Source organism: Lissotriton vulgaris, chromosome 7 (assembly GCF_964263255.1).
Source record: "Lissotriton vulgaris chromosome 7, aLisVul1.2, whole genome shotgun sequence".
Lineage (NCBI taxonomy): Eukaryota > Metazoa > Chordata > Amphibia > Caudata > Salamandridae > Lissotriton > Lissotriton vulgaris.
Window position 1 is genome coordinate 977542304 of NC_141695.1, and position 23984 is coordinate 977566287.

Consider the following 23984-nt stretch of genomic DNA (forward strand, 5'->3'; position numbering starts at 1 on the left):
CCTACACTAAATCTGGCAAGGGGGTCGCGCTAGACTTTCCTTCCTCACGCTGCGAAGGCCTTTGAAGAAAGGTGGGGTCGGCCTCCCAGATATGCACCTTTACTATAAGGCGGCGCAACTCCGAGTGCTTGTGGAGTGGATCCAGATGGAATCGGAGAAACACTGGTTGCATATGGATAGGAGTGTGGCGGGGAGGTCGATATGGGACCTGGTCTGGAAGGCAAAGGGGGATCGCCCTCGGAATGCCAATATTAGCACCCCGACGAGCACTACCCTGAAGGTCTGGGACTTGATTTCCAGAGATGAGAGGTGGACCTCCTTCCCGTCCCCCTTCACCCCTATACATTTTAACCCGGCCTTTCCGCCGGCACTTGTGGAGGGCCCCTTTGATATGTGGAGGGCGGGGTGGGTGTCACGCGCTCACGCACCTGTTTCACGGGTATGAGCGACTCACCTTCCATAATTGCATGCGTGACTATGCGGTGTTACCGTCAGAACGTTACCGGCATGCCCAAATGTTACACTGGGCGTTGTCACCTGAGGTACGGGACGCAGCGACAAGACCTCCTACAGATTTTGAATCCTTTATCACCCGCACAGCATCCATGAGAGGGGTGATCTCATTCCTTTATGGCCTTCTGCTTGATACGGCTATCTCACCTCGCCCTCGATATATGGGTTTGTGGGAAGAGCACCTGGGTCGGGATATCTCCGACGGGGAATGGACTCACCTCTGGCGTGACTTGCACAGATTTAATCATTCCATTGACCTTAGGGAGGCCCACATGAAAACGATGTTGGATTGGTATCTTTACCCAGCTCGGTTGAAAAAGATCTTTCCCTCTACATCAGATAGATGTTGGCGAGGATGTGGCCTCTTGGGGGATTTTCGCCATATTTGGTGGGACTGCCCTGTCATTTGCCCCTACTGGGAGGAGATTCTGTCCCAAATCAAAGATGTACTGGGTTACCCAGTACCCGACTCGATAGGCTTTGTTCTTTTGGGCCTCCGTGATCCGCTCCTGGAGCATCAGACCAAGGCGGATAAACAAATCGTTTAGCTCTGCATTGGTGCGGCCAAGCTGACCTTGGCGGCGGCCTGGAAAAAGAAGGAGGCCCCTGCACTTTCCCTCTGGCATGCGAGGTTGTGGAAAATGCTGAGTATGGAACGTATGGCGGATGTTTTCAGAGGAGATTTCAAAAACTTTGTTTTTCGATGGGGCCCCCTAGTCCGCTTCCTTTCTCAGGGTCTGCCGTCGGCGGTCTGCCCGCCCACTTTACGTGCACTCCATTTGTTCCAGGTGTGAGAGGATGTTTTGATGTGTGCCTGTTACTTAGCTGCCACCACTGGGGGGAGGGGGAGTAGGGGGTTGAAGGAGTTTGGGGGGGAGGGTGTTCTGTTTCTTCTGTCTCTATAGGGGTGGGTTTTTGTGTTTCACCTCGCTGCATTGTTTTCTTTCGGCGGAGAGATGAGGAGGCGCAAATTAGACTGATCGACTGAGCCCCCGACTTGGGTGGCTTATGCCTGGCGCCACTGTGAGCCGATGCCTATATATGGACTCCCCCTTGAGGCAACATTATTAGCTGGCGAACTTTGAGACCCATCCTGGTTAGGGTGGCCGCGTTGACCAATCTTCAGCAATGCTCAGCATCCTCTGCCATGTAGAGTGAGCTCCTGCGAGGGCTCTTGTCGCATTTAATGTGTTTCTATCTTCTTCTTACTTTCTTTCTTCTTCCCTCTTGTACTTTCAATAAAAATATCTTGAACAAAAAAAAAATAAATAGAGCCTAAAAATCCATGTACGACCCCCTGAGCAAGCCTAGAGGGTCAGAATGTCTCTATCCTACCCCCTTCCCTTATTTCTCAACGTTGTTTTACTGATTTCTTGTGACTCAGTTCTAGTGAGGCACAAGATGGCCGCCAACACTTCCTGGTTTCGAGTGTTGACAGACAGACAGTTCACAGCCAATCAGCATGCAGCTCGCGCTCGTAATTGAACAGATTTCAGTACGCGTACTGAACTCCGTCTCTAGATATCGCTATGATTTTACTTGCAATTTTCTCAGAAACTACTGAACGGATTTACACCATTTAGCAAAAAGCACAATCTGCGAACAGAACCCTACCTCTCTGCTATGTTTCGTTTAATTCCGTTTAGCCGTTCGGGCTGTAGCCCTGGCTAAATGTCCCTATGGAAAATTGCATGGGGAAAAGAGGTTTTGAGACCCCCCCTTTTTATTGGCCCCCGCTTAACAAATCACCCCCAAACTTTCAGAGAAGGAGCGGAACCGAGCAGGCCATTTTCTTGGAGAAGTTCACAAAGATTTGTCCACCGGTACCAAAGTTATTCCAAATAGAATGTTGTGGATTTCCTATGGAATCTAGGTCCTAACGAAAACTACCTACTGGCGACCGCCAGTAGGTAATATACATATATACACATATATATATATATATATATATATATATATATATATATATTACATCTCACAAAGCCCACTTAGGAGAGCCCACGCAGATAGCAGGTATTTCGTTTTTATTGGGAAGTTGCAGCACAGCAAAAGCAAGTCTGTTCCAGAAGAATTACACAGCCTGACGCGTTTCATGCTTAACACAGCATTTCTTCAGAGGCTAGAGTCCTTGTGAAGTGAAGCACTCGGCATTACAAAAATAGTCTCACCAGCTGCCCCAGTGGGCGTTGGCTCTCGCTTGGCCTGCTGGTTGTTGTAGTGCCGACAATAAAACTCCAGTGAGTTGCTTGCACTCGACAAACTTTGGACAAGAATTAAAAACCAAGTGGTTCTGGAAAAGAGTCCCGCTCTCACCATGTTGTATCTTGTTGCCTCCCAAACGGCTATTCTGCCTGCATTGCTGCCTCTAGTGAAAAGCAGCGCAGTCCATCCATCCATGGCAGGTCTCTCCCACGACCGGGACCGGCCGTCATTAATTACATCTCACAAAGCCCACTTAGGAGAGCCCACGCAGATAGCAGGTATTTCGTTTTTATTGGGAAGTTGCAGCACAGCAAAAGCAAGTCTGTTCCAGAAGAATTACACAGCCTGACGTGTTTCATGCTTCACACAGCATTTCTTCAGAGGCTAGAGTCCTTGTGAAGTGAAGCACTCGGCATTACAAAAATAGTCTCACCAGCTGCCCCAGTGGGCGTTGGCTCTCGCTTGGCCTGCTGGTTGTTGTAGTGCCGACAATAAAACTCCAGTGAGTTGCTTGCACTCTGCAAACTTTGGACAAGAATTAAAAACCAAGTGGTTCTGGAAAAGAGTCCCGCTCTCACCATGTTGTATCTTGTTGCCTCCCAAACGGCTATATATATATGTATATATCAATAATAATAATAATACCAAACAGTGAACTTAAACTGGATTAACACCACTTAGTAATGGTGGCATTCTTTGATGCAAGAAATGTGTCCTTTCTTTATGTTTATGAAACGATGTACTTAAATTCTGCCTAATGGTGGCGCCGGCCTCTAATTGACGGAGGCGGTTGCCGAAACGCGTCTTACAAGTGTGTTAGCCCTATAAAGAATATTGGACTTGTCCCTGCAAGTGCTGCGTACTTTTTGTACATAATTAGCTTTGGCCTGTAAGGTATGGTTTTTTCAGTGAATTTAATAGGTTTTTTAAATGCTAATTCCTAACTATAACCGGTGTGAAACCTATGGCTTTTTCAGTGAATTTAATAGGTTTTTTAAATGCTAATTCCTAACTAAAACTGGTGTGAAACCTATGGTTTTTTCAGTGAATTTCATAGGTTTTTTAAATGCTAATTCCTAACTATATATAGGGCCTCAAACCTATGTTTTTTTCAGTGAATTTCAAAGGTTTTTTAATAGCAAATTTCTATAGCTATGAAATGTAATATTTTTTATAATGAATCCTATATTGTATATTTATGTAATACTATTTTCTTTCTGTATATTGTTCATGTTTTTTTTTTTTTGCCCTGGAGTGCTCCCGGTGCGCGTACCGGTGAGCGCACCGGTAAGCGCAGTTTTGCGGCGCGCCCCGGTGCGCGTACCGGTGAGCGTCCCGTTAGCGCTATTGCCGCGAACGAAAACTTCATCGTGACGTATCGCGTAGCCGCGTCCGTGTGATACGCACGGTGTAAGCGCACCCGGAAGCACCCGAGCGCATACGATCGCGCTACATAAGCGCCCCGGGGCGCGTAGCGTAAGCGCGTCGGGTCTTGTGACCTAAAAATAACACTTTTTATTGGTTCAGGACAGTTTTGGTTTCCAAATGATGAAAGCCCTGGTCATGTGACCTGAAAATAACACTTTTCATTGGTTCAGGACAGTTTTGTTTTCCTAATGATGAAAGCCCCACCTTTTTTCCTCATTCTCATTTTGTACTTTGAGTGAGGAAGACCTGTTTCCAGAGCTATTATTACCTATTTGTACTCAGAAATGGCTACAGTAGCAGCAGCAGGAGCATCTCAGCCACCACCACCACCACCACCCCCACCAAGAGGACCACCACAACACCACAGTGGTAGAGATGAAGAAGAAGAAGAGGAGGAGGAGGAGGAGAGGCAGCGCTACCTGCCAGAAGAGACTACCCCATACAAGCCAAAGGAGCACATTGTGTGGGAATTTTTTTAAATCCCAAGGGGCCAAAAGAAAGTGAATGCGCCAAAGGTGACTTGTCTTATCTGTGGCACTGTACTTTCCCGGGGGAACCCTGCCAAAAAATATTATTTTGGCAACAACACCATGCAACGCCGGCACCCTAACAACTATAGTGCGGCAGAGGTCAAAGAACTGACCAGAAACCCTCCCCAATCTTCTCCCAGCACCTTCCAAAGTACCCAACCCACTCCATCAGGACCAGAGACAAGGGAGATGGTCCCAAACATCCAAACCTAGTTTGGAAATTTCAAAATAGTGTTGCGTATTTTGTGGGCGTACAATTTGCTATAGTGAGCAAAGTGTTAAACCAACCGTGCTGGTGACAACCACAAGTGCCCAAAGAAACCTTAATTTTTTCCTGATTGTTTTTGCTCCAGTTGAGCCGTTTACAATTCCCTGTTTTTTGTTTGTCCCCATAAAAATTCCAAAAAATATATAAAATTGTTCATAAAAGACAAAAAAAGTACAAAATGTTCAAAAAAACAACAAAAAATATAAAACAACAAAAAGAATAAAAAAACAGTTACTTTTAGAGCTACCTCCAATTTATAAAAAAATGCTAAATTTTTTAAAAACTCTGTCAATCTTTATTCCCCATGGTACGCTCCCCGGTACGCTCCTCCCGCGCAAATCGAATTTTTTTTTTTTCCCCGCGGGCCCTTTTATGGCCCCCACATCAAACCTAGGGGGTCAGGGGGGTCTACTCTGCCCCCTTTTGGTCATTTCCCCCTTTGTTTTTGCCACCTCTTGTGTCTCGATCCTACTGAGACAGAAGATGGCGGCCGCTCCAGACTGTTTGGAATGTTGACAGACACCCGAGAGCCAATGAGCTTTCCGCGCGCGAACTCGCGTAGCGCGCTGGTACGCGCCCCGGTGCGCGTACCGGGGCGCGCTTATAGATATATATACCTTTTTTTAACCTAAATTACTCAAAATCCACTGGAGCACATACCTTGAGACATAGCAAAGGCTACCAGTCCCTACAATTTTACCAAGTTTGGTGTAAATCCATTCAGCCGTTCGAGCTAAAAGTGAGTCCAACCGCCCTATGGAAATTAACATGGGGAAAACACGTTTTGGGACCTCCTTTTTATCTCGGCCCCCGCTTGACGAATCCCCCCTAAACTTTCAGGGAAGGAGCAGAGTACACCGTCAACCGGCGCCAAAATTATTCCCAATAGAATGTTGTGGACTCCCTATGGAAAACAATCCTAACTATATATATATATTACCTACTGGTGGTCGCCAGTAGGTAGGTTAAAGTTAGGACCTATTTTCCTTCCATAGGAAATCCGCAACATTCTATTTGAAATAACTTTGGCGCCGGGTGACAAATCTTCGCGAAATTCTGGTGGGGCGCTCCGGTCCGCTCCTATACTGAAAGTCTTCGGGTGATTTGTGAAGCGGGGGCAAAGAAAAAAGGGGGGACCCAAAACGAGTTTTCCCCATGCAATTTTCCGTAGGTACCGTTCATCGCGGCTACCGCCCGAACGGGTGAACGGAATAACACAAAATTTGGAAAAGTTGTATTCCTTGGTTCAGAGTTGTGATTTTTGCTTATATGGTTTAAATCTGTTCGGTAGTACCTGAGAAAATTACAATTAAAAGCACATATATATCTATGGCCTCAGTGGATCCGCGCACCTTGCGCAGATTATAAGCGCACCATCCTGATCTTGCGCTGAATGTTGATTGGCTGTCAAGTGGTTGTCAACATTCAGAACCAGGAAGCGTTGGCAGCCATTTTGTGCCTTGGTAGAAGCAAGGATTTGGAAATTAGTGGAACAAGTATTTAAATCGTATAAAGGGGGCAGGTAAGAAATACTTTGTTCATCTAGACCTGCTTAGGGGGTCCCACAAGGACCCCTAGGGTCCAAAAAAGTAGAGAAATGTGCGTTGGGTGCATGGATCCACCGTAATGAAAATAAAAACGAAGGGGAGCTCATGTGCTTGTTTAAAAATTAGCTGCCTGGGAAGGAGAAATCCCGGAGTCTAAAATATTGCATTTGAGAAAAAAGGTGGTCCCAAAACGTGTTTTCCCCATGCAATTTTCCATAGGAATCATTCATTGCGGTTACAGCCCAAATGGCTAAACGGAATTACACCAAATTTTGCAAAGTGGTAGTCATTGGTCCAGTTTCATGCCTTTTGCTTTAATGGTGTAAAACAGTTCAGTAGTTCCTGAGAATATTACAATAAAAAATGCATATATATCTATGACCTCAGTGGATCAGCGCATCTTGAGCGCACTCTAAGCGCACTGTGCCGATCAGAAGTTGAATGCTAATTGGCTGTCAAGTGGTTGTTAATATTCAAAACCAGGTATTGTTGGCGGCCATTTTGTGCCTCGGTAGAAGCGAGGATCTAGAAAATAGTGGGACAAGTGTTCAACAAGTATAAAGGGGGCATGTAAGAAATATTATGATCATCTAAACCTGCTTAGGGGGTTCCACAAGGACCCCTAGGGTCCAAAAGAGCGGTGAAATGTGTGTTTGATGTATGGATCCGCTGTAATAAAAATAAAAACGAAGCAGGGGCTCCTGTGCTTCTTTAAAAATTAGCTACCTGGGATGGCAAATCCCGGGGTCTAAAATATTACATTTGATGGGGTCCAGAGGGGCACTGTAGCCCGAGTACCGCCATTCCTCGGTGCTACAAAATAAATGGGTGAGGGAGCTCAAAGTTCTGTCTAAGCCACCCTCCGGGGCTTTTTATATTATGAGAGGGGGGCCACGTGGTCTCTATATTGGAACAGTCGAAACCCTTGGGGTACACCACCCCCCAGGAGCGGTTCCTGCTGTGTCTCTGGATGTCTACCCCGGAACACTGATGTTTGCTATGGCAGCAGGAGTCAAGGTTCCCGCTGTGTCATAGCAAGTTTGAGGGCATACTAACATGTGCCATTTCGCTGCAATTTTTTAAAAAGCCAAAAATGTGGTGAAAATTATATCACTAGGTGATGCTAAGATGCATTAATGCATGTTAGCAGCCGGTTTGCTAAGGGCTCATCTCGTATCTCCAATGATTTGCAATGTAGGTTTTCTCAGTGGTAAGGTAGGTGTTTCTATGAGAATATAAAAAGGAAGAGGGAGGTATGACAATAGCTTTTTTATTTACAATGCGGCCCTGGATTTGAGGACCAATAGGAAAACTCTCGCTAATTGCGGTTTATGTTGGATCCTAATATCTGTTCTGAAGTAGACTTAAGCATGTTTAATATGCAAGGTGGATTGATATGTTGAGACCACAGTCTTATATTATTAAGCTTTTCACTTGCAAACATAAATTATTGCTGTATTTCTCGCAATATTGGAGGCATATTTACAAGGACAGCGTTAAAATTATCGTCCCTTTAGCGTAAGGAAAGTGTCATTAAAGCGGCCAAAATGGCTTAAAAATAGGTTTTTGAGAATTCCAATAGAAGCCCTGGTTTACACCAGAACATGTTAACGCTGTCCTTGATAATATGCCCCCAAGTTTGCTTCGGCAGGGCGAGAGCCTCGGCTCTCACTCTTGCATAGCAAACAGCAATGTTGAAAAAATCTTTCTGTAAGATAACAAAGGATTTTGAAGTCCATTATCACCGTTTTAGTTGTAGTTTGCTGCCGTTAAAGCGTGCAAATTTTAACGCCATCCTTGTAAATATGTCCCTAAGTTTTGTAATGTCGAAAATCCCATCTCTCATTTAAATAGGCACAAAGTATTTAGTGCATTGTGAATCGTGAAGTAACACTGTCTAATTGTGATTGATAAAGAATTCAAAGAGTTGTGTACTTCTTTTGCTCGTAATGTGCATAGGGGCAGATTTACAAGTTCCTTGCGTCACTAGTGCATCACTTTTAACATGGGAAAAGTGACGCGAAAGTGGTGCAAGGGGCTTATAAATCTGCTTTAAAAAAGGAATAAGGTCCCTGAACAACAGAATGTGTCTTGTAAGTTGTGATACCGTCTGCTGCAGTAATATTGTTGGAGGCAGTAGATGACTCACAATTAACGCTAAAGTACTATTAAACTTCCCTCCCTATGAGTATACAGGGAGTACAAACAAACGTCAGTGGAAATTCTGTGAAAATACAGTATACTAAAAAGATTGAAAGTTATAACATCAGTTTTTATTAAAAATAGACCAAGGCATTACCCTGGGGTCAGTACATGACACAACAATTTCATACACATTTATATACATAATACATAAAAACCAAAAGTCGACGCAGCGTTTCGGTGCTTTGTAAAGATGAGACACCTTCTTCAGGATGGTTTTTATCTCTAAAAAGAAATACAACAATTAAAAATGATATTTCACAGATTTCCTACTTCTCCTGATGTAATTCATTATCATATTTATCATAGTAAATAATCCAATGCGGAAGTAAGGGGTAAAATCCCTTCGTTTGTATTGTTAAAACAGAGAACAACATTTTTTTTCTCCCCTATCCAATAAACCTATGCGGAAGTAAGGGGCAAAATCCCTTCGCTTGTATCGTTAAATCAGAGAACACATTTTTTCTCTCCTTTTAAAATGTCAACCTCTTTCTGATATCTTAATCAAAAATAGGAAAGGGATGACAAATATTTAATGAGCTATGCTCATGTAGTTCTTATGAATTTTTGAGAAAAAACACATATTCACACAAAAAACTGTTGTATAGTGTCTATATAATCACTGTGATAATCATATAATCATACCTCTAGTCTTTAAGGACTAGTCTGAGATTTACATACAGACGAGGAACATGTACGGCTGCTTGATCATTTTGCGCCGTGACTTGCAGTTGGTGAGACTCTATTTAGCATCCACCTGTCGTTAAACATATCATTGGTGAAAATAGGAGCTGTACCAGGGGTGACCACCGTGTAATTGGATAGAAGTCGGATCAACTTGATCGTACTTTTCTTAGATTAACAAATACGATACCATCATGGAGTCCAGCAGTAGGATGTCTTCAAACTGCCAGAAAGGGTTTGGAGGGGGATCACTTTGCTGCTTATTCCCTCTAGTATTATGCCTGTCTTTACGTATATGCGTTAAGACATTAGTCTTGTTAAAAACGGATGGCCTCCCTGTCACCGGATCTTGGTACAGCTTCCTTCCTGCTTATAAATCTGCTACACAGTGTTCTGTCTTAGTTTGCTGTCCTTTCTGTCACGTAGAGGCTCCTGGGGAAATATAACGGTTTTTGTACAGCCAGTACCTTTCAACCCTACCCCCAAACTGCTTACTGCCTGTAGTAACAGTTCATGGAACACTTAAGTAAGCTTCTATTGGAACTGACCCTATATTCATCCATAGTTGCCCACGTAGCTGTTGTAATACAGTGCTGTGAAAGGTTTAGGTTGCAGTTTCTGGCATATGAAGGTTAGATAATATATATATACGTAGTGTGGTCATTCAGGTATACTGTCTAACTAATTGTTGGAAATCATTGTTCGAAGCTCAGAGTCGCATCCATATCCTGTTATTGTAGAGTAATGACGTAATCAACGCGTGCCTGAAAATGTACTGTAAATACAGTGCTCATGTAAATTGTTGATATAGTTTTAGGTCGACTTATATAATATATGCTAAAAAAACAATAGTACACATTTATAAATTGACTATATGTTTCTTTGCAGTATTGTAAAGATCCACTTTGTACGTTCGTATTTGTAAAATGAATGAGAGAAAGTTATACCATTGAAGTTTTTGTTTTTGGCAGAGGTAAGATTGTTGCATACACTATTTACAGCACAATATAATGTGGTAGGGCGCAGGAGCAGAATTTTACAAACATAATAAGTATACAGACACAGATAGATAGTTAAAGTGGGTACGGGCACATGTGCTCGACTCCCTTTTATTACGTTGCTAGTGGTAACAAGTAGAATAGTAATCATGATATCATACACAGATATTCAATCATAAACGGTTTATGACTTCTGCTGTACAAAGGTAGGAGCACTATATGTGAAGTTATACACAGAAGATTCTATTGTAAAGTGCTCATGAGTTGTGGTACACTGAGGAAGGGGTGGTTTGAGTGGAGACTGCGATGATGCGTGGTTCAGGCAGAAGGCCCTGGTAAGAATGTCTTTTGGCAACTGAATGTTGCCTTAATAAGACCACGTGGTGATTATTTATGGTGCACTGAGTTAGTGCTACGTCAGGTGCTCAGCCTGTGCTCACCCTGCGATAATGCGTGGTTCTAGCTGTCTGTACTCAAAGCATTGACTTCTGCATACGGGACTGCATCAACTTTGAGGAGAAAAAACCTACCATCAATGGTTATCAATTGCTCTGCATACTAGGTCTACTGATTGCTCCCCATAACAAATTAAATGATTGCATTTCACGCAGTGCATTCTAGCTTTCTCTAAATGGGGACGTATGTCTGTTGGTGATGTTGAAGATGATGCCCCAGTGGTACTTGGTATTGACGGTGGTAGAGGTACATTTTGGCGCTGTGTTCTACATTCTTTATGAACATAGCTCACAGGATGTAGTGATTAAAGGTGCTTGCGCATACTAGCAATGCCATAGGAGTATTTATTCCCTACTGTCAGTAGTGTAGATACAAAGCTGAATTCAAGTTGTGAATACTAATGTCTGCAGTGTACATTGAAGCCACTAGTCAGCACAGTTATAGAAGAATGCTTTTTTTTCACTTATTTTAACAAAATCTGAATACATATAGTATAATTAAGTAAATCAAGGCGGAATACCCTACTGTCTATAGTGTAGATGCAAAGCTGAATTCAAGTTGTAAACCCTGCTGTTCGTAGTGCAGATCTTAGGGTAGACTGCATCATCTATAATCATGATTGAAATGAAAGATAGAACATGTATAGAATACATTGTTGAAATATGTATGTTTCAGGGACATGATAGTTCAAATTATGGCCTGTGCTGTTTGCAGTGTAGACTGACATTAACTGCGTCTTTGCACTTGCAGCGTAAATTTTATTATTCAACTAAATCTATAAGTGATATAAAAAAAGTTTTTGAAGGAAGCAAACTAAAGGGAAATTGTATAGGTTTGATAGGTGTTATACTTAGTTTGGTTTGCACTGAATTAGTGGTACCTGAAACAACAAGGTTCTGTAGAACCTGTGATGATGTGTGTTCCGGGTAGGCTGTACTGATAGAATTGTTTTTTGTCTGGTGAATTCAGTCTTAGAAACGCCACGTGACAATGATTTTTCGTTCATTGAATTACTAGTACCTTTGGAGCTTAGCGTGTACATATCCTGCGATGATGCGTGGTCGGGGGGGGGCACAATAATTGGAGTAATGTGTTTTTTTGATTGGATTCTGCATGAATTCCATTTAAAAGGGACAGTATGTCTCACTGTGACATAAAACTGTTCACTCTTCTTTGCAATAATTTATGGTGCACTGAGTTAGTAGTATCTTTGGCGCTGAGCTTCTATGTATCCTGCGATAATGCTTAGTGCAGGGAGGCTGCACTGGAAGCAATGTTTTTTGCCTAGTGAATTCTGCCTTAATAAGGCTACGGGGAGATGACTTGTGGTGCAGTGAGTTTGTGACACCGAAAGAACTCAGAGTGGGCGCACCCTGCGATGATTCGTGGTTCGGGGGGTCGCAGTGGTATAATGTCTCTTTTCTACTGGAATGCGTCATGAACAATCACCATGAATCGTAAGCCCTCACAATGTAGATCAAAGGCAGAAGTCATCACTGACATCAAGACATTATTTTTTTCGAATCTTTTAACAACATCTGAGGACGTGATGTACAATTATCACTACCTTAAAAAAATCAAGGCTAAATTTCATGCTGTCCGTAGTATAGATTCAAAGCAGAATTCAAGATGTGAACCCTACTGTCCGCACTGTAGATCAAAGGCAGTAGTCAGCAGACATATCAACAAATGATTTTTGTCACTTATTTTAACAAAATCAGAACACATACAGTAAAATGTTCTCTGCATTAAATAAATCAAGGTTGACTTCCCAACTGTCCTTAGTGTACATGCAAAGTTGACTTCAAGTTGTGAACCTTGCTGTCGGCAATGTAGATCGAGGACAGTAGTTGACACAGACATCGAGGAATGCTTTTTTTGTCACATACATTAACAAAATCTGAGGACACAGTACAATTGTCTCTGCCCTAAATAAATCGCGACTGAATTCAATTTTGTCTATAGTGCTGATGCGCCACTGGCATCAAGTGATAAACTCTGCTGATCGCATTGTACATTTGAAGGCAGTAGTCAGTATAGCTATTGAGGAATGTTTTTTGTGGCATCCTTTAACAAAATGGTCTCTGCCTTACATAAATCGAGGCTAACTTGAATGCTGTCCATAGTGTAGATGGAAAGCTGAATTCAAGTTGTGAACCCTGCTGTCCGCAGTGTAGATCGAAGGCAGTAGTTGACACAGACATTGAGGAATGCTTTTTGTCACTTATTTAAGCAAAATCTGAAGACATATAGTTCAATTGTCTCTGCATTAAATAAATCAAGGCTGAATTTCCTACTGTCCATACTTTAACAAAATCTGAGGGCATAGTACAATTATCTCTGCCTTAAATATATGGAGACTGAATTCAATGTTGTCTGTAGTGCTGATGTGCCACTGGTATTAAGTTGTAAACTCTACTGACTGCAATGTAGATCAAAGGCAGTAGTTAGCAGAGATATCAACGAATAATTTTTATCACTTATTTTAACAAAGTCTGAGGACATAGAGTAGAATTGTCTCTGCCTTACATAAGTCAAGGATAACTTCAATGCTGTGCGTAGTATAGATCCAAAGCTGAATTCAAGTTGTGAACCCTGATGGCAGTAGTTGATACCGACATAAGTCTGGGGTGCAGTGGTGCTGAGTTTGCAATGGGCTTTTATCGAGGAGGCATGTGGTCATGGCAGCAGCCAGGTGGCAGGGTGAGGACTTTCGCTGTGGCAGAGACTTTTTTCTTTACAGAAGTGAACCACGCCCAAGGCGTAGGCAAAATATTTATACTATTACACTGGAGTTGCATAAGTTGAACCAGGCCACTCCACTTCTGCTTCAAGGGGGGGGAGACAACACAGCTACATGACCGAGATATTCCCCAGAGTCTGAAATATTATGATTGCGTCCACTGTGTAGTACACTAACTTATCAATAGTATATGTACACACGGAAAAGTTTTTGGTTTGTTCAGTGAGTTGTGTATTGCATATCACTGGTAGTGTTAACAGTGTGTACATCATTGCTGATGTGTGAGTTCCTTCCCATATGCATAGTTGATTGCCAGATATCTGATCATTGAGCTAGTGTGCTGTTGGGGGTATATATTATTTTTGAATGGTCCGTTGTCCTGTTTTGCGCTGCCTCTGAGGCAGTACGGGGGAGGGATCCCGGGTAAAGTTTGTGGTGGTGGCTGCGCTGGGTGTTGCGATTTTGTTGTGTGTCAGAGGTGCATGATTGGTACTGCTATCACATATTCGTCTTTAAATATGGGTGCGAGTTGGATGTAATTCACGCAGTACATAGTTGATCTCCTTACACCATTTTAAATGTTGATATTAATTTGTTACTGGTAAGTGGTGCTATCACTTGTTTTTTTAGTGGTTTGTGGTGACTTTGTTGGCGGAAGGAATCAATTGAAGAGTGGTGATATTTGCAGTTTTTACTAGGTTGAGATTGGGATGATAAAAAAATAGAAAAAACAGATATGCTTATTGAACATTATAATTAGGAATTATCATTTAAAAAACCTTCAAAATTCACTAAAAAATCATAGGTTTCAGGCAGGTTATAGTTAGGAATTATCATTTATAAAACCTTTGAAATTAACGGAAAGAACCATAGGTTTCAGGCAGGTTATATTTAGGAATCATCATTTCAAAAAACTTTGAAATTAATTGAAAAAAATATGTTTATGGGGTGTTATAGTTAGCTGGACATTTCACTCATACAAAATCATTGAAATTCTTCCGTTCAAGACATGGTCAGTGACATCACTGATAACATCACTTATGACATCTCAAATGACATCACTGATCAGATACACCATACACTAGTATAACCTTTCATCACTCACTGTAAAATACAGAGTACTATATTTGAATCCATTGACACAGCAAAACAAGTATCTAAAAACCCACTCAGTGATTCCTAGATCTACACACACATCTAATCACTAACCTATAGATACACTCATACATGCTGTCAATGATCAATAGAACACTATCAAATATACTTATACACCTATATCGCCATTACACACCAGCACAAATCCTATTCACTTATGCAGTCATCCTACTCACTTTTGCAAACAATGTATCATATTTACATTTACTCAGCTACACACTTATACAAATAGCACTTCATTTATTCATATAGATAGTAACTCATACTTAGTGTGTTATGAAATCACTATTATAAGTATACAGTTATCTACACAGTCACTCATTCAATCAATGAGTTTTATGTATACTTATTTATATACAACAACTGTCACATACACTGCAATTTATTTTGATACTTTGTTGGACATGTACCATTGAAAAAAATATTTGCTCATCACCACACCCATAAATATATTCACTCACCAAAACAACTATTATAACATGTAGTCTTAACCTCATATACCTACTGAAATAAATATTCACATATCTTTGGGCAGTCACAGATCCCCCACCGAACCACACACACATTCACTCTCCCATACAAATAGTCAGTTAACACCATCGCTGCTGTTTTAATTCTCCCTGTATGCTGAAAATTACTGATTCACATTGTTCATGACGAGCTCAGCTTGTCATGAGCACACGAGAGGTGTACCTCATGACGAGCTGAGCTCGTCATGAGCATTGAAGGGGTTAACTAATAAATAACTAATATAGACTTTCATGTAGCTAGTAACCAACTGGTGCAGCAGTTTACACAACAACTGACAAAGTAATACAGATATTCACACAGTTTAGTCACTATCTAATATATTTAGTGAGACACTATAAATTAGTCAAGTAAACAGTCAATCACACTGCTACTAAGTCTTCCAACCATATATTTATATATCCACTGATTCTTCTATGCTATGCAGATTGGTATATATATATATATATATATATTTACATATTTAAATACCAAACCAAACTACCTTCACTGGATGATGTCATCAGTGATGTCCTTTGAGATGTCATCAGTGATGTCATCAGTGATAGTGGGCGTGAGAGTTACAGTTAGTACAACTAACTATAACAGAGGAATTTCAATGGTTTTGTATAAGTGAAATGTCCAGCTAACTATAACACCCCTGAAACCTATGGTTTTTTCAATAAATTTCTAAGGTTTTTTAAATGATAATTCCTAACTATAACCTGCCTGAATCCTATGTTTTTTCAGTGAATATATATATTAATCAATTATAAAGTCTTGAACAGTAAACATGTTTATAATTGTTATTTTTGAAAATAAACATGCATTTGTCTTCCTTTAATTTTCTCAATATTCGTGGTTTATTCACTAGTGTCTTTTTTCAGTTGATTTTATAAGCAACATTTTATTTTTATTAAAGTGTTAGTGGAGAAGTGTGGCTCAATGTTTAGAGGGGCAGACCCTGATGCAGAGGTCTGTCCCGGGACCAGGGTCCAATTCCCACCTCGGTGGGTCTTGGGCTCCATTTCGTCGGACCTGATAATTATCGCCTCAGTGCCTATTCTAATGATGGGTCCGAATCTGGGCAATAGCTTGCTTAATCTCCACAACAGCCCCAACAGCGCTGGGATGTCTGGCTCTACCTTGGGGGTGACCAGGAGTGGACATTTCACAGGGAAAAGCCAGGAAGGGTTTCACAGCGGTATGCGTTACAGCGCCAGGACAACCCTGTTGGGGTATTAGTGCGCTTTACAAGTACTAATTATGTTTACATTTACATTTAATTTGATTATTTCATTTATTTAGTATCTATTTTCATTTAGTTGTAAAAAAAATACCAAATATTTTTAGTTGCTGAGGCTATTTTGTTGATGTTGTTTTGTTGAAGTCTCTAGAAGCTGTATTTGTTAGTTATATATATATTTTTTAAAAATAATTATTTTTTATTAGTTTACTCTATTTGTTGGTTAAGTTATATGCTTACTTTGTTATATATTTTTTAAATTTAGATTTTCTTGTTGTTTTGGAAGTAAATCTTTGTTATGAATTTTGTAGTTGGTCTTTTAGTGAAGTTCAGTCTGTGACATATAAAGAAAAACATGTTAGTACAAAAAATGTTGAAGCTAATTTCCTTTATTTACTTACAGTTTAGTTTTATTCTTACCTTTAATTATAGTTTTTTAATAGTTGATTTTGATTATGTAGCTCTTTTTCAATTCGTTTTCTGTATCGCAAAGTTTATTGCTTCTTGAGAGTTTGCCTGTTTCACTTAAAAGTTTGTGTTAATTAATTTACTGCTTTGATAGGGCTTATTTAATTAGTTAGAGTTTTCTATTGGTTTGTGTTGGTGTAGTTGAAATGTATTGGTCGAGTTAACTTTTTGGGATTTTTTGGCACTTGCCATTTAATTTGTTTACTACTAAATATGTTAATTTTTGTTTTCATTATGTTAATTTTTGTTACAAATATGTTTTTTGTAAATAAATGTTATATATATTTTTTTAAATGTTATATATAATTAGGTTTGTTTACTTTTGATAGTTATATTTTTTAACCCCTTGCATGCTGATGACGAACCCCAGCCGTCATGCACTACGGTGCTCGTGTGCTGATGACGGCTGGGGTTCGTCATGGCCCGCCCCTGTTCATTTGTTTACAGCACAGGGGCGGAAACGGGCCAGCAGTGAAGGGGTTAAGTTGTAATATTTGTTTATTTATTTTTTTAGTGTATTTGTTGTTTTTTAATTTGATACATTTTGTAATGGTTTTAAGTGTTTGTTTATAATGTTTGGAATATGTTATTTAATTTTATTATTGAAAATGGTTATTTTTATGTTTAAATTGTATTTTTCGGTATAGTTTATATGTGTGTTGTCGATATTATTTATATCGTTTTTTTGTTGTGTTACATTTTATTTTAATGTTGCCAATATTTTTCTGTACTTTATTTTTATCAAATTTTTTTAACAATTTTTTTATTGATGTTTGTGTTATTTTTGTTTTGTGTATTGGGTGTCAATATTTTTGTATACAATATTATTGAATCAATGTTTTTGTAGTTCGATCTTATATGAGTCGATGTTTTATCAGGTATCCATATAACATAGTCTAGTGCGTCCTGATGGTTACTTTTATTTTCAAAGGGCTAAAAGGAAATAAGTATCCTCTGTACCCCTGGGTCAACATGCTTTAGCCATCACACTGATGCCTCACCGGGCTAGTTGACTTTTGTCAAGACGTCAGAAAGATCCCATTAGTATCCTCTTTATGTGCATTCAATTGTGAAACTTCCATTCACCATACTCATACATGCCATACATACTGACACATTTTGTCCCTATGTTTTCATTTCTCTGTAGGTATGGGAGAGACAGAGATATTTAATCAAGCACAACATCATTACATATATCTGGGTGTATCCTTATACATGCCTCCAAGTGATCCCTGTGATTATTTCACTTCAAGCAGGAACAGAGTGTAAGCAGTACAAAGTGTGAGTCTCTATCACACTTGCTTTCAACATGTGCACATACTCTGCATTGAAGCTTTCAGTCAGGAGCTGTGTGGTGTGCTCTGCTGGGATATGCATTGCTCAGCATTAGATCAAGTGAGCATTCAGTTAGGAGCTATTTGGCTCTGCAGGGCTCAGTGAAACCTTCATTTAGGCAGAAAGTTTGAGCTATCAGTTCATGTTCTAAACGATGTATTTTACATAACTGAAAAGTTTGCTATTGCTTTAAATATATTCTTAGTGCTATATGTAAATGTAAATTTCCAGAATGTGTAGAGTGCAAACAATTACCCTAAGGTGTCAAGTGGCTGGGGGCCGTTGGGAAGATTAAGAGAGCTATGTCCAGAGTCACATGGTGCTGGGCTGATCTGCCACCGGGGATCGAACCATGAGCCCCAGGGGTCCGGCGTCAGTCACGCTGGCCGCTGTGCCACACCTTTTCCACCAAATATGCTAACAATAAAGTGATGACTAAGGAGCTTTCAGTTTTGAGCTGCACAGCTCTGCAGAGCTCTGAGTTGGTTCAGGTGAGAAGTGCACTCTGTCTCCAGTGAAAGGTCTAGGACCTTGAAAGCAGCAGTTGCGGTTCAGACTCACTCCAGAGAGGCCAGCAAGCCCAGCTAGGTCTGACCAGCTGGGATACTGACAAGTATACTGGTACCTTGTTGTTTTCCTGTAGTTCACAGACGAAGTTCAGCTGACTGACCTTGGAGTCACTTCTTGTGCCTGGGTTCAAGGCCAGCAGTACTAATCTTCCTTCAAGCTTCAGACAGCAAGGCATTCCTTCTGAGTATTTACAGGTTCAGGAGTGTTCTGATTTCAGGTTCTTGTGATGCCACGTTTATGACCAGGGCCAGTCTGTGATGGAGGACAATTCTTTGTCTACCTTTTAAGCTGGGTCTGGTCAGGTCCCCCTTCTCAACTGGGTTTGACTCCAGAATGGCTAGTAAAACAAAGGTTGAGGCAGAACTGATGTCACGTTCTTCTGTTTGTGCCAGACCCCTTTGTAGTGTAATCCGGGTAGGGACATAGATCCATCCAAGCCATACAGTCAGGAAGATCCATTCCTCCCCACACCCAGTCCCCTATCCACAGCCAAGAGAAATACAGATGTCACTTCAGGGAGCCAGAAAGGGCCAGGTAATACTGGGACGCTGGTAGTAAGCTGGGTTTAGGTTTAGGCAGGAAAATTACAACTTTCCAAAAGTGTCAATTGCGAAATAATAAATTAAAATCAGTCTTGACCATTGGATTTTAAAATACTATTAAATAGGATTATTTTCAAGTTGTTCCCAAACTGAATTTAACCTTCATTAAATGCAATAGGGTAAACCAATGTTAGTCTGTGTTAGGACAGCTTTGCTACAGTGAAAATTGACTTTGGAGATATTTACTGCTAGAACATGCAAAACATTAAGGGCCTGATTCCGATATCAGGCGGTCAGGAACTGTAAACGACTGACCTCCTGTTACAAACCTGCAAGTAGGATGCGACCGAACAGGGTGCCTATACCTTTCAATGAGAGCATGCATTCTAAACGGAATGCATGTTCTCATTGAAAGAGCAGAGGTGCAGTTCATCCCTGCACCCCATGGCAGGCACCTCTAGGTGCCTACCACTTGGTGCAGGGATCAACAGGGAGGCAATGTACGCACCCCCTAAGCTGCCATTCAGCAGCCAAGCACCCATGGGGCCCTGCTGGGGTCCTCCAAAGACAGTTTCTCACAGACTTTTTTTGCCAGAAAGGCGAGCACATAAAGGCAGAGGGAAACTACACTGTACTCCCTTGGCCGTAAAGAGCCAGCCAGGGGAGTACTGAAGGGTTTCTGGATAGTGGACAGGATCTCCAAGCCCGTCATAAGCCATCCAGAAAACTGAATCGGAATCTGATTTCTTCCTCGGTTGGAAAGGAATCTGCATGGCACATTCAATATGGGCAGGAAAGGTTCCAACCGATGGTCGGAGCACTTCTGGTCCACATTAAAATCGGCCCCTAAATATACATGTCCTCCTTTTTCATATATCTTGCACCCTGGCCTATGGCCCACCTTAGCTGTGAATTATATGTATTAATTATGAAGGTTTATACCTGGTATTATTCGGCCGGACTGAAATGTTTTGTGAGTGGGTGAGTGAGTTTTGTGAGTGGCACAATAAATGCAGCAGCCCACTAGTAGTATTTAATTTACAGTTCCTGGGTAAATTTAGAACCATATACTAGGGACTTATACATTTATTAAAGTTAACAATTTAGTTTCAGCTACAGAAGGCAAAGGTCTGAGGGAATACTACACAAAATAAGGTAATTTACAAAAAACTAATGGGCTGATTACGATGGTGGGCACACTTGAGTCCGTACGTTATCGTAGCGGGATTGGGACCGCCAGCCTGTAAGGCAGCAGTCCTGCACCCCTAATTACGATGTGACCCCCCACCTTGGCGGTCGTATCCAGCGTTTTAACATTGTGGATGGTGCTGCTAGCTGCAGCACTGTCGTGGTGTTGGGTAAATCGCATGTTATGCATTTCCATGCATGACGTGGGAGGCACCACACGGTGCCTGCCACCTTTTGCATGGAAATGAAGGGGTGGGGGTACCATGGGTAACCCCAATTGCACACACACCGATCCCCCACACAGAGGGGGCTCACAACGCCCCCAAATCCAGCTTCTGCCAGCCATTCGCTGGCGGTCCAACGCCATGGAAAGGCTGGCTGATGCCAGCACTGTAATCTCACAATTTCACATATGCTGACTACTCCGCCAGGCAATTGTGACAATTGTCTTTGGCAGAAGCGTGGAGGGCGGACTTTGAGACCGCCACAGTCGCACAGCGATTCCCCACGTCATCATAATGTGGCGGGGGTAATGGGACTCAGATGGTGGAGGGATTGCCACCGCACGACTGCCGGTGGTGGTTCCTCCGCCATCGTAATCGGCCCCTTAATGTTGCCAAATTTGTGCAAAATGACTCATATTTATGCAAAATACAAATGCCTCATTTTGTGCTATATTGTAATGTAAAATGCATCCTTAAGTACATTTTTGATGCAAGTGCGCATTTTGCATAAAAAAGTGCAAAAAAACAAAAGCACCACAAACAACAGCTGCTTGCATCCTATTGTTCTCTTTCACTTGCAGGAAATTTTAGCACACATGGATTGTTTGCAGCATTACTCACAATTCCTGAAATAACATCAGTTATTCAGATGTATTTTAAAATTCTACCCGGCGAAATATGAAATTATGTAGGGTTTGAAAAATATCAATGGATTTTATACATGGTTCTCTTTTTTAAAAATGAGACCTAGCAGAAACAGTGTGACACCATACAGTTGTTAGAAATCTGTATTGCAATGGTCATCGCATATAGGTAGACAGTATATGTAACACAAGACATTTCTGATTTTGAGTCATTACAAAATATTGGGGGACAATATTGCCTGTATTTTTGTCAGTAACCTGCCTTTTTTTTCACAGTTGACTTATGGTTAAATACTTGTTTGTCTTTTTGTTGATTCTATTCTGCAGGCTCTAATTGTCTATGACTCTACGAGAGACCATACCGGTATAACTGTGAGTTGTACTACACTAATCGCTCCTCAGGTTATGGTGCGCCTTAGGGTGCGCATACCACTGTGGAACATACAGTAGGTCCTGAAGAATGCTTAGCTAATTGCATATACAAGCAGAAACATGTTGACCAATTTTTTACACTTAAATCGGATGTTACTGGCTACTTTATAGAACTAGTTCACATCCGTCCCACTCTTTTTAGTGCCCATTGGTCAGCCTTTAATAAATTAGTTGATAGGCTAGAACCAGTCACCTTTTAGATTCACATTCCTTTTTTCACCATCACGCACACACGTACTTGAATATCCTGCACCGCTGTAAACCAGGCGTAGAAGCACACCAGGGAGGCATTCAACCTCTCTGGTGGAACCCTATTATGAAGCATGTCACCGACCAGGTCGGTGAGTGGGGGTTCTTTTACAAACACTGGTTTTTGTACTTGGCTGTTTTGTTTAAGCAGGTGTTCCCCGGTTTTACAATAGTCACTCTTTTGTTGTAGTTTATTGATTTACAGGGGGTCTAAGAGTGCCTCTTTCCCTTCTCTCTTGTTGTTATACATGTCATTACAAAATAGACATCACAAGCAACGATTGGTTGGTAGTTGAAATATAGGCATTCCCACCATAGGAAGTAGTGTTGTGACATGTAACACAACCAGAGTGCTGGGTCTGGCCCTTTTTGCAGGGTCATCCCAGAACCTTTTTCCTTCCTCCTGTATTTTTATGACCTGCTTCTGATGGTTTTTTCGCTCTGGGCACTTTACCACTGCTGATCAGTGCTAAAATGCATGTGCTCTCTCTTGTAAACTTGTTGAGAATACCTGTTTGACATATTTAATTTACATTTAAGTCTCTTATACAGCTGTATTCCATATAAACAGGGCCTGTAAGTTAAATGCTACTAAAGGGCCTGTAGCATTGCTTGTGCCACCCACAGAAGTTACCTTTCAAACCTGTCTCAAGCCTCTGCCACTGCAGGCCCTGCATGCACAGTTTACTGCAGCAATGACTTGGCATGTAAAGTGTTGCTATGCCTAAAACTCCCCATTTTCTACACATATGTCACCCCTATGATTGGCCCTAACTAGCCGTACGGGACGGGTGCTGTAGAGGTAAAAGGTAGGAAATGTGTCTTAACTGTGTGGAGTATCCTGGTAGTGCCAAACAGCCTATTTGGTTTCTCACTACTGTGAGGCTGCCCTCTCATACGTTTGCATTGGAAATTCCCTGATATGTGATGCAGTGGTAAATTCTGATATGAAAAGGGTAGTATGACCATGTTGGGGATGTTTGGAATAGTAGTGATAAATCCGAATCACTGACAGAATATTGACAACAAGAATATCGACAAAAAATAGATCGGAAATGAAATATCAATGGCCGGAATATCAAAGTCCTATCTCCAGAAAGGTAAGTACAAAGATATTGAGAAAAAATCCTTTCGTTAACAAAAATATCACTGTTAAAAGTATAATTTTATAATGTTTAAAAAATAATGTAAAATAAAGTAAATAATACATATAATTAATAGAAACATAGTTAAAATTAATTAAAAATGTTTAAAATTACAACTAATACATATAGGGGTCGATTCTGATTCGGGAAAATGCGCTCTAAATAGTTGTACGGAGTATATTTCCCGTACGAATGGTCCACCTTTAAGTTCCTCGTACGTACAATCAAGTCTGATCCAAACCCAAAGCACATCCCTGTACGAATCATACCAAACACCGAGTGACACAACAATACATACGATTTGTATCCGGGTCTCGCAGAACGCTACGTCCGTTCGTAAACAAGTAGCAGTTTCCAGCCCAGCAAGTACGATTCGTCTCGGCGACACTCCGTGCGACCCTTTTTCTACAGGACCCGAAAACAGCCATAAAAGCAGAGTCCGGCCCGAACTGCACCCTGCTACACAACTTACACGCCATGAACCCCATCGCCCATGTCATCCCAGTCCTGTACGCTTACAACCTGGTGCATAGAAACCGACGATGGCGCAGACGGTGAGTACAACGTACCTCAACAACACAAGTGTACCTGTACGGTGCATAACACGCACTCGCATATACCACCATTGTAATAGTGATACGAGCCGCACACATGCCATCCATACTCCCATTATAGGCCTACAGTATTGAGGTGGGTGGATATGACTCC